Source organism: Lathyrus oleraceus, chromosome 7 (assembly GCF_024323335.1).
Source record: "Lathyrus oleraceus cultivar Zhongwan6 chromosome 7, CAAS_Psat_ZW6_1.0, whole genome shotgun sequence".
Classification (NCBI taxonomy): Eukaryota; Viridiplantae; Streptophyta; class Magnoliopsida; order Fabales; family Fabaceae; genus Lathyrus; species Lathyrus oleraceus.
This window is the reverse complement of record NC_066585.1, coordinates 454,201,128-454,213,208: the sequence shown is the minus strand read 5'-3', so window position 1 is coordinate 454,213,208 and position 12,081 is coordinate 454,201,128. Positions and strand designations below refer to the sequence as shown.

The 12,081-nt window shown below is 29.0% G+C and overlaps 1 pseudogene; it reads left to right on the top strand.

The window, feature by feature from the left end:
• Positions 1–1,090: 1,090 nt before the first annotated feature.
• LOC127104336 (GDSL esterase/lipase At5g03810-like) lies at positions 1,091–8,798 on the top strand (annotated as a pseudogene).
• The last annotated feature ends 3,283 nt before the right edge of the window (positions 8,799–12,081 follow it).

Below are 12,081 nucleotides of genomic sequence, written 5' to 3'. Positions count from 1 at the left end.
TGGAAAATTGACTGGTTTATGTTAACTGTTAATCTAATGTTGTTGTTGTTATTGAACTTGCAGGTGCAGGCGTAACCGCTAACTGTAACCGGTTACCACCATGAAAGTTGGTTCTCTGGGATTTGAAATGAGGCCACGTGAAACAGGTGTAACCGATAACCACCACAAAAATAGGAATTCTAGATTCATCTGATGCAGGTTATTGCAGCAGACGTAACTAGTTACCTGCGCGAAAATTGGTGTTTCATGGAAGTTCAACAACTTTGTTCTACCATTTGATTTAAGCTACGTATGGTTAACATGTAGCATGCTATGGTGATGTAATATAATTAGGATTATGGATTGGCTCATGTAAAAATGAATTAGTGCTTATAATGAAATATGCTTATGTGTATTTATTTTTCCATTTCCAATCACTCATGTATGAATGCCTTTGTGAATGCAAGTTACAAAAATGAAAATGCAAAGGATTCTCTCACTTCAAGTTAAATTTCCAGTAAACTAAGTCAATGCAATGGAAAAGATTAACTTGAAGGCTCATGATTAAAGTAATGATATGGCATACAACAATGACAATTAACCATAAGTAACATGGGAAATGAAATTATATGAAATACAATTATGCTTAGGAGTCAAAGCTTAGTGACTTGACTTTGGTCAACTGGTTGACCAAAAAGTCAATTTAGGTAAAAATTACTTTAGCCTTTTTGTCACTAATATTTAAGAAATTAAAATCAATATTTTATTTAATAAAAAAAGAAAATAGAAAACCTAATTATTAAAAACAAGAAATAAATATTTGCACATGATCAATTATGTTTTTAAATCTTAAAATAAATATAAAAGTCAATTTTGTGATAGGTCATTTTCAATTTTTTTATAAAGGCAATAATATGTCATTTTCAGGGTGTTGCAATGTATACATTTTTTGTCATTCTATATTAAAACTTTACCAATGTTATATGCATGTTTCTAATTATATAAAGACATGATCGGAATACATGAACTACATTTTTATGCAAAGAAAGAATTGAAAAATATGACATCCTTGATTCCCTTTTCGATTTTCATTATTCTTTTTGAAATTGCAATGGTGGTTAATGTCATCAAAGGTGAGTCTCTAGTTCATGCATTATTTATCTTTGGAGACTCCATTGTTGATGTTGGAAATAACAACTACTTAGCAACAACTATTAAAGCAAACTTATATCCTTATGGAAGAGACTTTGTGAATCACTCTCCAACCGAAAGATTTTCTAATGGAAAAGTTGCTTCAGATTATGCATGTAATTTTCTTTTCCTTCAAAATATCTAATTCATTGCATGCATATTTTAAATTATCACCATTCCAAAAACAATGCAGCTGAGCTCTTTGGATTTACCTCGTACCAACGGCACACCTTAACCTAATTACTAAAGGAGTCAACCTTTTGAATGGTGCGAACTTTGCGTCGTTAGCTACTGGTTACCACTACTCCACAGCAGCAAGATATGTAAATACATAAAGCCGCTCTCATTTTTCTTTACTTTGTGTTATATGAGATATATATAATATTTTTGTGTATGTTTTTGGTGTGTAAAATATACTTCCATTAAGCCAACAACTAGAAAACTACAAGAACTGGCGAAAATAGTTGGACAATCAAATGCACTATCAATTATAGATGGTTCACTATATTTTGTTGTTGCCGGATCTGGTGATTTTGTACTAAATTATTACACAAATGCATTTCACCAAGCAATTTACACAACACCTTATGGTGAAAGTACTGTTTGTACCATTTTGTTAATTGTTTCTGTTTTATAATTTTCACAGCTAATTGTGCCTAAGGGAAGAAAATAACATTGTTTCTCGATTATGATGAGACTCTTTCCCCGATTGTTGACAATTCAGACCGTACTTACATGTCTGACAAAGTATCCTATATTTTGGTAACCTTCTGCAATAGATGTTGCTACTATGACATTCCTTTGGATTTGAAACCTTCTGCGACAAATGTTGTTGCTGCTATTGTTTGAGAAATTTTATTTATTCATAAGGATCATTTTTGGATTTGAAATCTTCAGTTTTTAGTTTCAAAAATATGCTGAGTTTTTTTTAACAGGCACATTTTATGATTTTCAGTTCAGCTCATGGGATATTGTATTTATCACGCATATTTTCTTCCTTACATCATTAGACTATTAAAATAGTATAAACATATTTTGAACTAAAAAAAAAGTAATAAAATCGTTGAACTAATAAATTTTTATATTACTTAGTTGTTTTTAATATAAATTTATAATTTAATACTTATACTATACTTCTATTTCTACCGAGACTAAGACATGTAGACAACTTTTTTTAAAATATAATATATTGTATAAAAAAATATAATATATTAATTACAATAATATATATGGATACATGTTAGAATATAATTAACGACATTAAATTTTTAAAGTAAGGCAAAATCATAATATTATAATTAAAAATTTTATATACACGTTAAATCAGTGTTTTCTTCAAAATTTGTTAGTTAAGTATGGTATTTTTGTTGATATCTACACATTTATGTATACTTATATGTAATAATTTGTGTATATCACATATTAATAAGTGAAAACTAATACAAAAATATTTATAACAATTATTTGTTATAGATATATGACTAAGCATAAAAAATTATTTGATATAAATATACAAATAAGAGTTAGAAAAATATTAGTTAATAATATACAACTAAACAAGGAAAATTTATTTGGCTTTAACAATTTATCAAATATTTGTTACAAATTTTTTAAATAAATGCATCAGACCAAACAAAAATAATCTTTACATACCATAAAAATCGTACTATGATCCAAATATTTTTTTTACATAAAATTTATACAATTTATATATTAATTTATTAAATATGTGTTATTGATGTAAATATTGAATATATATATATATATATATTTGATTCAAATACGAGAAAATTATAAATAAAAATATTTACTATTAATCCAAATATTTTTATAAATAATGATAAAACAACCCTACTTTTTATATATGTAAAAAATGTATTATTCATCCAAATATTTTTATAAACAATTTTATTTTTATAAACGAAAAATGATTCACTATTGGTTTAAATATTTTCATTATAATACCAAAAACAAAAATAAAATTTATATACGGGACAATATCCGCTATTTTATTATAATGTTAATATACAAAAAAAAGGTTTACTATTGATCCAAATAAATCTTTTATAATGTTTATAACAAACATAATATATTTTATCATATAATAATTATTTTTGAGAATATCGAATAAATTCATCATTTCACCTAATAATAGACTCAATTTTAAACAACAATTCTATTTCCAATAAAAATTCTATTTTATGGTAACAAATTAATTGTTATAAATAATGGTTTCTTTAATTATTATATTGACAAATCTATTATTCTGAATTAATTGTCTTTTAAAATCAATTAATATATATGTTGAACATCTCCATTGATTTTATGATCACCAATATATGATTAATATGTATGTTGAACATCTAAAAATTCAAATTTAAATAAAATTACTTATTTATTTTAATTTAATTATTTATTACAATATTAGACTATTAAAAATATTATAAATATATTTTAAACTAAAAAATAATAATAAACTTGCTGAACTAATATTTTTTATATTACTTAATTGTTTTAAATTTAAGTTTATAATTTAATACATTTATTAGACCTCTATCTCTACCGGGACTAACACATGTTTACTGTTTAAAAAAATAAACTAATATATTGTATCAAAAAAATATAATATATTAATTACCATATTAAAATTTAAATTTAAAAGAATGGCAATATTATAATATTATGATTAGAAGTTCTATATACACGTTAAATCGGTGTTTGCCTAAAAATTATATCAAATTGAAGTGTTAATGAAAGTGTAAAAGAATAAAATCAATAAAATAGTAACATAAGAATAATAAAAGGAAAACAACAAAAAAAACAAATAATAGCGAACAAAATAAGCAAGGGAGCAAAGGAGGTGCAGAATTGAAACAAGGGTGTGCAAAGCAATTGCCATGGGCCTAAATGTACATAAGCCCATCCAATACAAGATGGAATGTGATCCAACCATAACAAAAGTCAGCACATATTAGCCTCACAATTCTCACGTGTTTAGATTCTTCCTCTCATGTTCAAAAGCATCCGCCAAAAATACAACAGCTCCTGTGCGGTCGAACTCATCTCTGGCAACGGTGGAGCTCAAACCACAAACCCAAACCACCATTCTCTTCATCTCAACCTCAAGATTCTAAATCCATCCACACTTTTCTTAAATTCTCACTCTACATCTCAAACCAAATTGAAATACACAAGAACCCTAACTACACAAACAAAAATTAAACGAAATTTATGTGTAATTAGGAGACCAAACCATGGTGGTTTATCCATTGAATCATCAGACTAAATTTTTGCACTTCGGATGGAAGAAAAAAATCAAAAAGAATACCTACTAGAGCAAGTCCCTTGTCGGGGACAAGAAAAAAATTATGATCTCAGGTAATGTGTTATGCCGCGCCAGAGCTCATTGCTGGAAGCGGCGGAGCACAAACCACCATTCTCTCTTTCTCAACCTCCAGATTCTAAATCCATCAATAATTTTCTCAAATTCTCACTCTATATCTCAATCCAAATTCAAATACACAAGAACCCTAACTACACAAACCGAAATTAAATGACATTTATGTAGAGTTAGGAGTCCAAAACATGGGGGTTTGGCTCTTTAATCATCAAACTACATTGCTGCACTTCGGATTGGAATAAAAAGAGCAAAAAACGGACCTACCAGAAAAAGTCCCTTGTTGGCGAGAAGAAAAAAATCAAATCTCAGGTATGTAAAGACAAAGAGTCAGACAACATACGATCTCAAGTTTCGATGATGACAAAAGACCATCATGCACGTCTACAAACAAATGCAACACATTACCCATCATATCCTTTTCTACGCTTGTCTAAACCTATTATAATGTTTAAGAACATATGTGGACAAAGTGTGATCATGACGAAATGCATGAATATCACAAAACACATATTTATGCAGATTTGAAGGCCTTGAGTCGACCATAAGGGTCAGCTCAAAGCTCACGGGTCAACGCAAAACTCAGCCAAACTGGAGACTGGTCAGCGCATGCGTCTTTGAGTCGACCATAAGGGTCGGCGCATAACTCACGGGTTAGCGCATAAAACCCTTGAGTCGACCAGAGGTCGGCGCATGGCATAATAATGCTAACCTTGGGTCAGCGCATGAAACCTTGGGTCGACCATAGGGGTCGGCGCATTTCCCACGGCTCAGCGCACGCCGACCTATGGTCGACCGCTCGTGTGTAAACTCAGTTTTCTGAGTATTTTCCACTGTTTGAAATACTGTTATTTTTGGTTGGTTTGCCAGTTACTATATATAGTTGTCAAAACATTATTATCAACTAACATTTGTCAATTTGAGTTCAAGTGTTCAAGGAAACAAGAAAGAGTGAAAAAGGTGTCCAAGACTCATCATCTTCATCTTCAACGTTTCACAACACATCAACTACACACAATCATTTTTGATGTGGTTCGTGATCAATTAAAGGTGATAAGGTTCGAAGCTGTGATCGAAGAATTCAGTTCGGGTTGAAGCTTGTGGCAGGTTCTTTCTTGAATAAAACCGTTAGGGTTTTGTCCTCCAATACCGGTTTGTGTTTGGGGTTTTTTGGACGAATTGCTTCATCAATATTCAGCTGAGCGAAGGTGATTGAGAAGAGGAAGTCCTCATCAGTCTAGTAGCGGATTCGGTGATATTGAAGGGAAGGATTCGGGTTCGGTTCGTTGTGTTTGAGATCAGCCGGGCCAAGGGTTTGAAGAAAGGAAGATTCTTCAATAAAGGGGCTGGAATCGGAAGTCTAGCAACAACGATCGAAGGTCTTGATTCATCTTGAATCAAGGAACAAGGATAGGAAGCATCATTCAACACATTGGAAGTTCTGTTGTTTACTTGCTTTGCAATCCTTGTATAAACGGTTAAATTTCACAGGTGATATCTAATTAAATCATCTCAATTCTAAGTTTAGAATTGAGGGCAGACGTACCCCGAAGCGAGGACGGAGGGGGAACTGCCTCATCAAATCTCTGTCTTCTTTAATTTTCTGCATAATCGTTTTTCAGCTTAAAAATTAAGTGATTTTAGTTTAAGCAATTTTACCAAACGTTGATATAAGTTGAGTAAGAGATTAAAACTGCTGTTTGAATACAAAGTACAAATAGTGTATTGTACTAGATAAATTTGAATTACTTACTCAACTCAAATATCTCTTGGAGTGTATGCACACCAAGTGTTTGTTAATTTGCATAAGCCAAAGTTGTCTTAAGTTTGCATCCAGTTTAATTTGGTATTTTGGATCATTGGAACTAGGCTTGCTAGTTAGTGAAATATATCATTGAGTGTGCAAATAGTGTAGTGCTTTGTATTTCACTTTATCTCTAATCCATTAGCTTAACGCATATCCGGTTTTCCAATAACGGTTCGTTTTAGACTAAAATTTTCCTCGGCCGCTTCCGCACTTAAAACAAATTTTCAAAACCAATTTTCTTTTAAAATTGGCAGCGCCGACTCAAGTTTTTAATTGGGATCTATTCAACCCCCCCTTCTAGATCCGTGCCATAGTCTAACAAGGTAATATATTCTTCTTAGCTTCTTCCTCTTCTTACTCTGCTTTTAGTTGTAATTTATAGAATTTTAACAATAAATGAGGGTAAGAAATTCTGGTGTGAGTAAAGTGGTGAAGGATTAGAAATTCGGAGTGATATGAGAAAACTCTAGTCCCAAGCAATTGGGATATTTACTTTATTTATAGAGTGATGAATGAGAAGGTAGATTAGGTAATTTAATTGAAAGTCTGTTATGAACATCTGTAAGCTGTAAATAAATTTGAATTTGTGCGGCTGAAATGTCCTGCAATTGAACTCTTTGTGAATGTGACTGGTTTATGTTAACGGTTAAACTAATGTTGTTGTTGTTATTGAACTTGCAGGTGCAGGCGTAACCGCTAACTGTAACCGGTTACCACCATGAAAGTTGGTTCTCTGGGATTCGAAATGAGGCCACGTGAAACAGGTGTAACCGATAACCACCATTAAAATAGGAATTCTGGATTCATCTGATGCAGGTTATTGCAGCAGGCATAACTAGTTACCTGCGCGAAAATTGGTGTTTAATGGAAGTTCAACAACTTCCTTCTGCCATTTGATTTAAGCTATGTATGGTTAACATGTAGCATGCTATGGTGATGTAATATAATTAGGATAATGGATTGGCTCATGTAAAAATGAATTAGTGCTTATAATGAAATATGCTTATGTGTATTTATTTTTCCATTTCCAAACACTCATGTATGAATGCCTTTGTGAATGCAAGTTACAAAAATGAAAATGCAAAGGATTCTCACACTTCAAGTTAAATTTCCAGTAAACTAAGTCAATGCAATGGAAAAGATTAACTTGAAGGCTCGTGATTAAAGTAATGATATGGCATACAACAATGACAATTAACCATAAGTAACATGGGAAATGAAATTATATGAAATACAATTATGCTTAGGAGTCAAAACTTAGTGACTTGATTTTGGTCAACTGGTTGACCAAAAAGTCAATTTAGGTAAAAATTACTTTAGCCTTTCTATCACTAATATTTAAGAAATTAAAATCAATATTTTATTTAATAAAAAAAGAAAATAGAAAACCTAACTATTAAAAACAAGAAAATAAATATTTGCACATGATCAATTAAGTTTTGAAATCTTAAAATAAATATAAAAGTCAATTTTGTGATAGGTCATTTTCAATTTTTTTATAAAGGCAATAATATGTCATTTTCAGGGTGTTGCAATGTATACATTTATTATCATCCTATATTAAAGCTTTACCAATGTTATATGCATGTTTCTAATTATATAAAGACATGATCGGATTACATGAACTACATTTTTATGCAAAGAAAGAATTGAAAAATATGACATCCTTGATTCCCTTTTCGATTTTCATTATTCTTTTTGAAATTGCAATGGTGGTTAATGTCATCAAAGGTGAGTCTCTAGTTCATGCATTATTTATCTTTGGAGACTCCATTGTTGATGTTGGAAATAACAACTACTTAGCAACAGCTGTTAAAGCAAACTTATATCCTTATGGAAGAGACTTTGTGAATCACTCTCCAACGGAAAGATTTTCTAATGGAAAAGTTGCTTCAAATTATGCATGTAATTTTCTTTTCCTTCAAAATATCTAATTCATTGCATGCATTTTTTAAATTATCACCATTCCAAAAAAATTGCAGCTGAGCTCTTTGGATTTACCTCGTACCAACGGCACACCTTAACCTAATTACTAAAGGAGTCAACCTTTTGAATGGTGCGAACTTTGCGTCGTTAGCTATTGGTTTCCACTACTCCACAGCAGCAAGATATGTAAATACATAAAGCCGCTCTCATTTTTCTTTACTTTGTGTTATATGAGATATATATAATATTTTTGTGTATGTTTTTGGTGTGTAGAATGTACTTCCATTAAGCCAACAACTAGAAAACTACAAGAATTACCAGAAAGAACTGGCGAAAATAGCTGGACAATCAAATGCACTATCAATTATAGATGGTTCACTATATTTTGTTGTTGCCGGGTCTGGTGATTTTGTACTAAATTATTACACAAATGCATTTCTCCAAACAATTTACACAACACCTTATCAATTCTCAAACAGTCTTTTACAACTACTTTAATGTCATCCAGGTACGTCTCTCTCACATATATTGCCTTAGATTTTTTTTAAAGTTTTGTTTGATACTTGAAGGAATAGGGAGGGGTTGTCTTTTAAACAAATAAGGGCGAAATGAATTTTTTTTAGGAATTTGAGAAAATTTTCTCATATGATGTTAAATCTCTCTAATTTGGAGGAACTCCAGATCTTTACTCGTACATAGTTTAGAGTTTCGATAAATTGTTCAAAATAAACTAATTTATTGCTATTCAGTATGATCCAATATCCTTTATGCAATTTATGGTGAAAGTACTGTTTGTACCATTTTGTTAATTGTTTCTGTTTTATAATTTTCATAGCTAATTGTGCCTAAGGGAAGAAAATAACATTGTTTCTCGATTATGATGAGACTCTTTCCCCGATTGTTGACAATTCAGACCGTACTTACATGTCTGACAAAGTATCCTATATTTTGGTAACCTTCAGCAATAGATGTTGCTACTATGGCATTCCTTTGGATTTGAAACCTTCTGCGACAAATGTTGTTGCTGCTATTGTTTGAGAAATTTTATTTATTCATAAGAATCATTTTTGGATTTGAAATCTTCAGTTTTTAGTTTCAAAAATATGCTGAGTTTTTTTTAACAGACACATTTTATGATTTTCAGTTCAGCTCATGGGATATTGTACTTGTCACACATATTTTTTTCCTTACATCATTAGACTATTAAAATATTATAAACATATTTTGAACTAAAAAATAGTAATAAAATCGTTGAACTAATAAATTTTTATATTACTTAGTTGTTTTTAATATAAATTTATAATTTAATACTTATACTATACTTCTATTTCTACCAAGACTAAGACATGTAGACAACTTTTTTAAAATATAATATATTGTGTAAAAAATATATATATTAATTACAATAATATATATGGATACATGTTAGAATATAATTAACGACATTAAATTTTTAAAGTAAGGCAAAATCATAATATTATGATTAAAAACTTTATATACACGTTAAATCGGTGTTTTCTTCAAAATTTGTTAGTTAAGTATGGTATTTTTGTTGATATCAACACATTTATGTAAAATTATATGTAATAATTTGTGTATATCACATATTAATAAGTGAAAAATAATACAAAAATATTTATCACAATTATTTGTTATAGATATATGACTAAGCATAAAAAATTATTTGATATAAATATACAACTAAGAATTAGAAAAATATTAGTTAATAATATACAACTAAACAGGGAAAACTTATTTGGCTTTAACAATGTATCAAATATTTGTTACAAATTACTTAAATAAATGCATCAGACCAAACAAAAATAATCTTTACATACCATAAAAATCGTACTATGATCCAAATATTTTTTTTTCATAAAATTTATACAATTTAAATATTAATTTATTAAATATGTGTTATTGATGTAAATACTGAATATATATATATATTATATATATATATATATATATAATAAAATATATATATATATATATATATATATATATATATATATATATATATATATATATATATATATATATATATATATATATATATATGATTCAAATACGAGAAAATTATAATTAAAATATTTACTATTAATCCAAATATTTTTATAAATAATGATAAAACAACCATACTTTTTATATATATAAAAAATGTATTATTCATCCAAATATTTTTATAAACAATTTTATTTTTATAACGAAAAAAGATTCACTATTGGTTTAAATATTTTTATAATAATACCAAATAAATGTTTTTATAATGTTTATAACAAACATAATATATTTTATCATGTATTAATTATTTTGAGAATATTGAATAAATTCATCATTTCACCTAATAAAAGACTCAACTTTAAACAACAATTCTATTTCCAATAAAAATTCTATTTTATGGTAACAAATTAATTGTTATAAATAATGGTTTCTTTAATTATGATATTGACAAATTTATTATTCTTAATTAATTGTCTTTTAAAATGAATTAATATATATGTTGAACATCTCCATTGATTTTATGATCACCAATATATGATTAATATGTATGTTGAACATCTAAAAATTCAAATTTAAATAAAATTACTTATTTATTTTAATTTAATTATTTATTACAATATTAGACTATTAAAAATATTATAAATATATCTTGAACTAAAAATAATAATAAACTTGCTGAACTAATATTTTTTATATTGCTTAATTGTTTTAAATTTAAGTTTATAATTTAATACATATATTAGACTTCTATCTCTACCGGGACTAACACATGTTTACGGTTAAAAAAATAAACTAATATATTGTATCAAAAAATATAATATATTAATTACCATAATAAAATTTAAATTTAAAAGAATGGCAATATTATAATATTATGATTAGAAGTTCTATATACACGTTAAATCGGTGTTTGCCTAAAAATTATATCAAATTGAAGTGTTAATGAAAGTGTAAAAAAATAAAATCAATAAAATGGTAACATAAGAATAATAAAAGGAAAACAAAAAAAAAACAAATAATAGCAAATAAAATAAGCAATGCAGCAAAGGAGGTGCAGAATTGAAACATGGGTGTGCAAAGCAATTGCCATGGGCCTAAATGTACTTAAGCCCATCCAATACCAGATGGAATGTGATCCAACCATAACAAAAGTCAGCACATGTTAGCCTCACAATTCTCACGTGTTTAGATTCTTCCTCTCATGTTCAAAAGCATCCGCCAAAAATACAACAGCTCCTCCGCGGTCGAACTCATCTCTGGCAACGGTGGAGTTCAAACCACAAACCCAAACCACCATTCTCTTCATCTCAACCTCAAGATTCTAAATCCATCAACACTTTTCTTAAATTCTCACTCTACATCTCAAACCGAATTGAAATACACAAGAACCCTAACTACACAAACAAAAATTAAACGAAATTTATGTGTAATTAAGAGACCAAACCATGGTGGTTTGTCCATTGAATCATCAGACTAAATTGTTGCACTTCGGATTGGAAGAAAAAAAGCAAAAAGAATACCTACTAGAGCAAGTCCCTTGTCGGGGAGAAGAAAAAAACTATGATCTCAGGTAATGTGTTATGCCGCGCCAGAGCTCATTGCTGGAAGCGGCGGAGCACAAACCACCATTCTCTCTTTCTCAACCTCCAGATTCTAAATCCATCAATAATTTTCTCAAATTCGCACTCTACATCTCAATCCTAATTCAAATACACAAGAACCCTAACTACACAAACCGAAATTAAATGACATTTATGTAGAGTTAGGAGTCCAAACC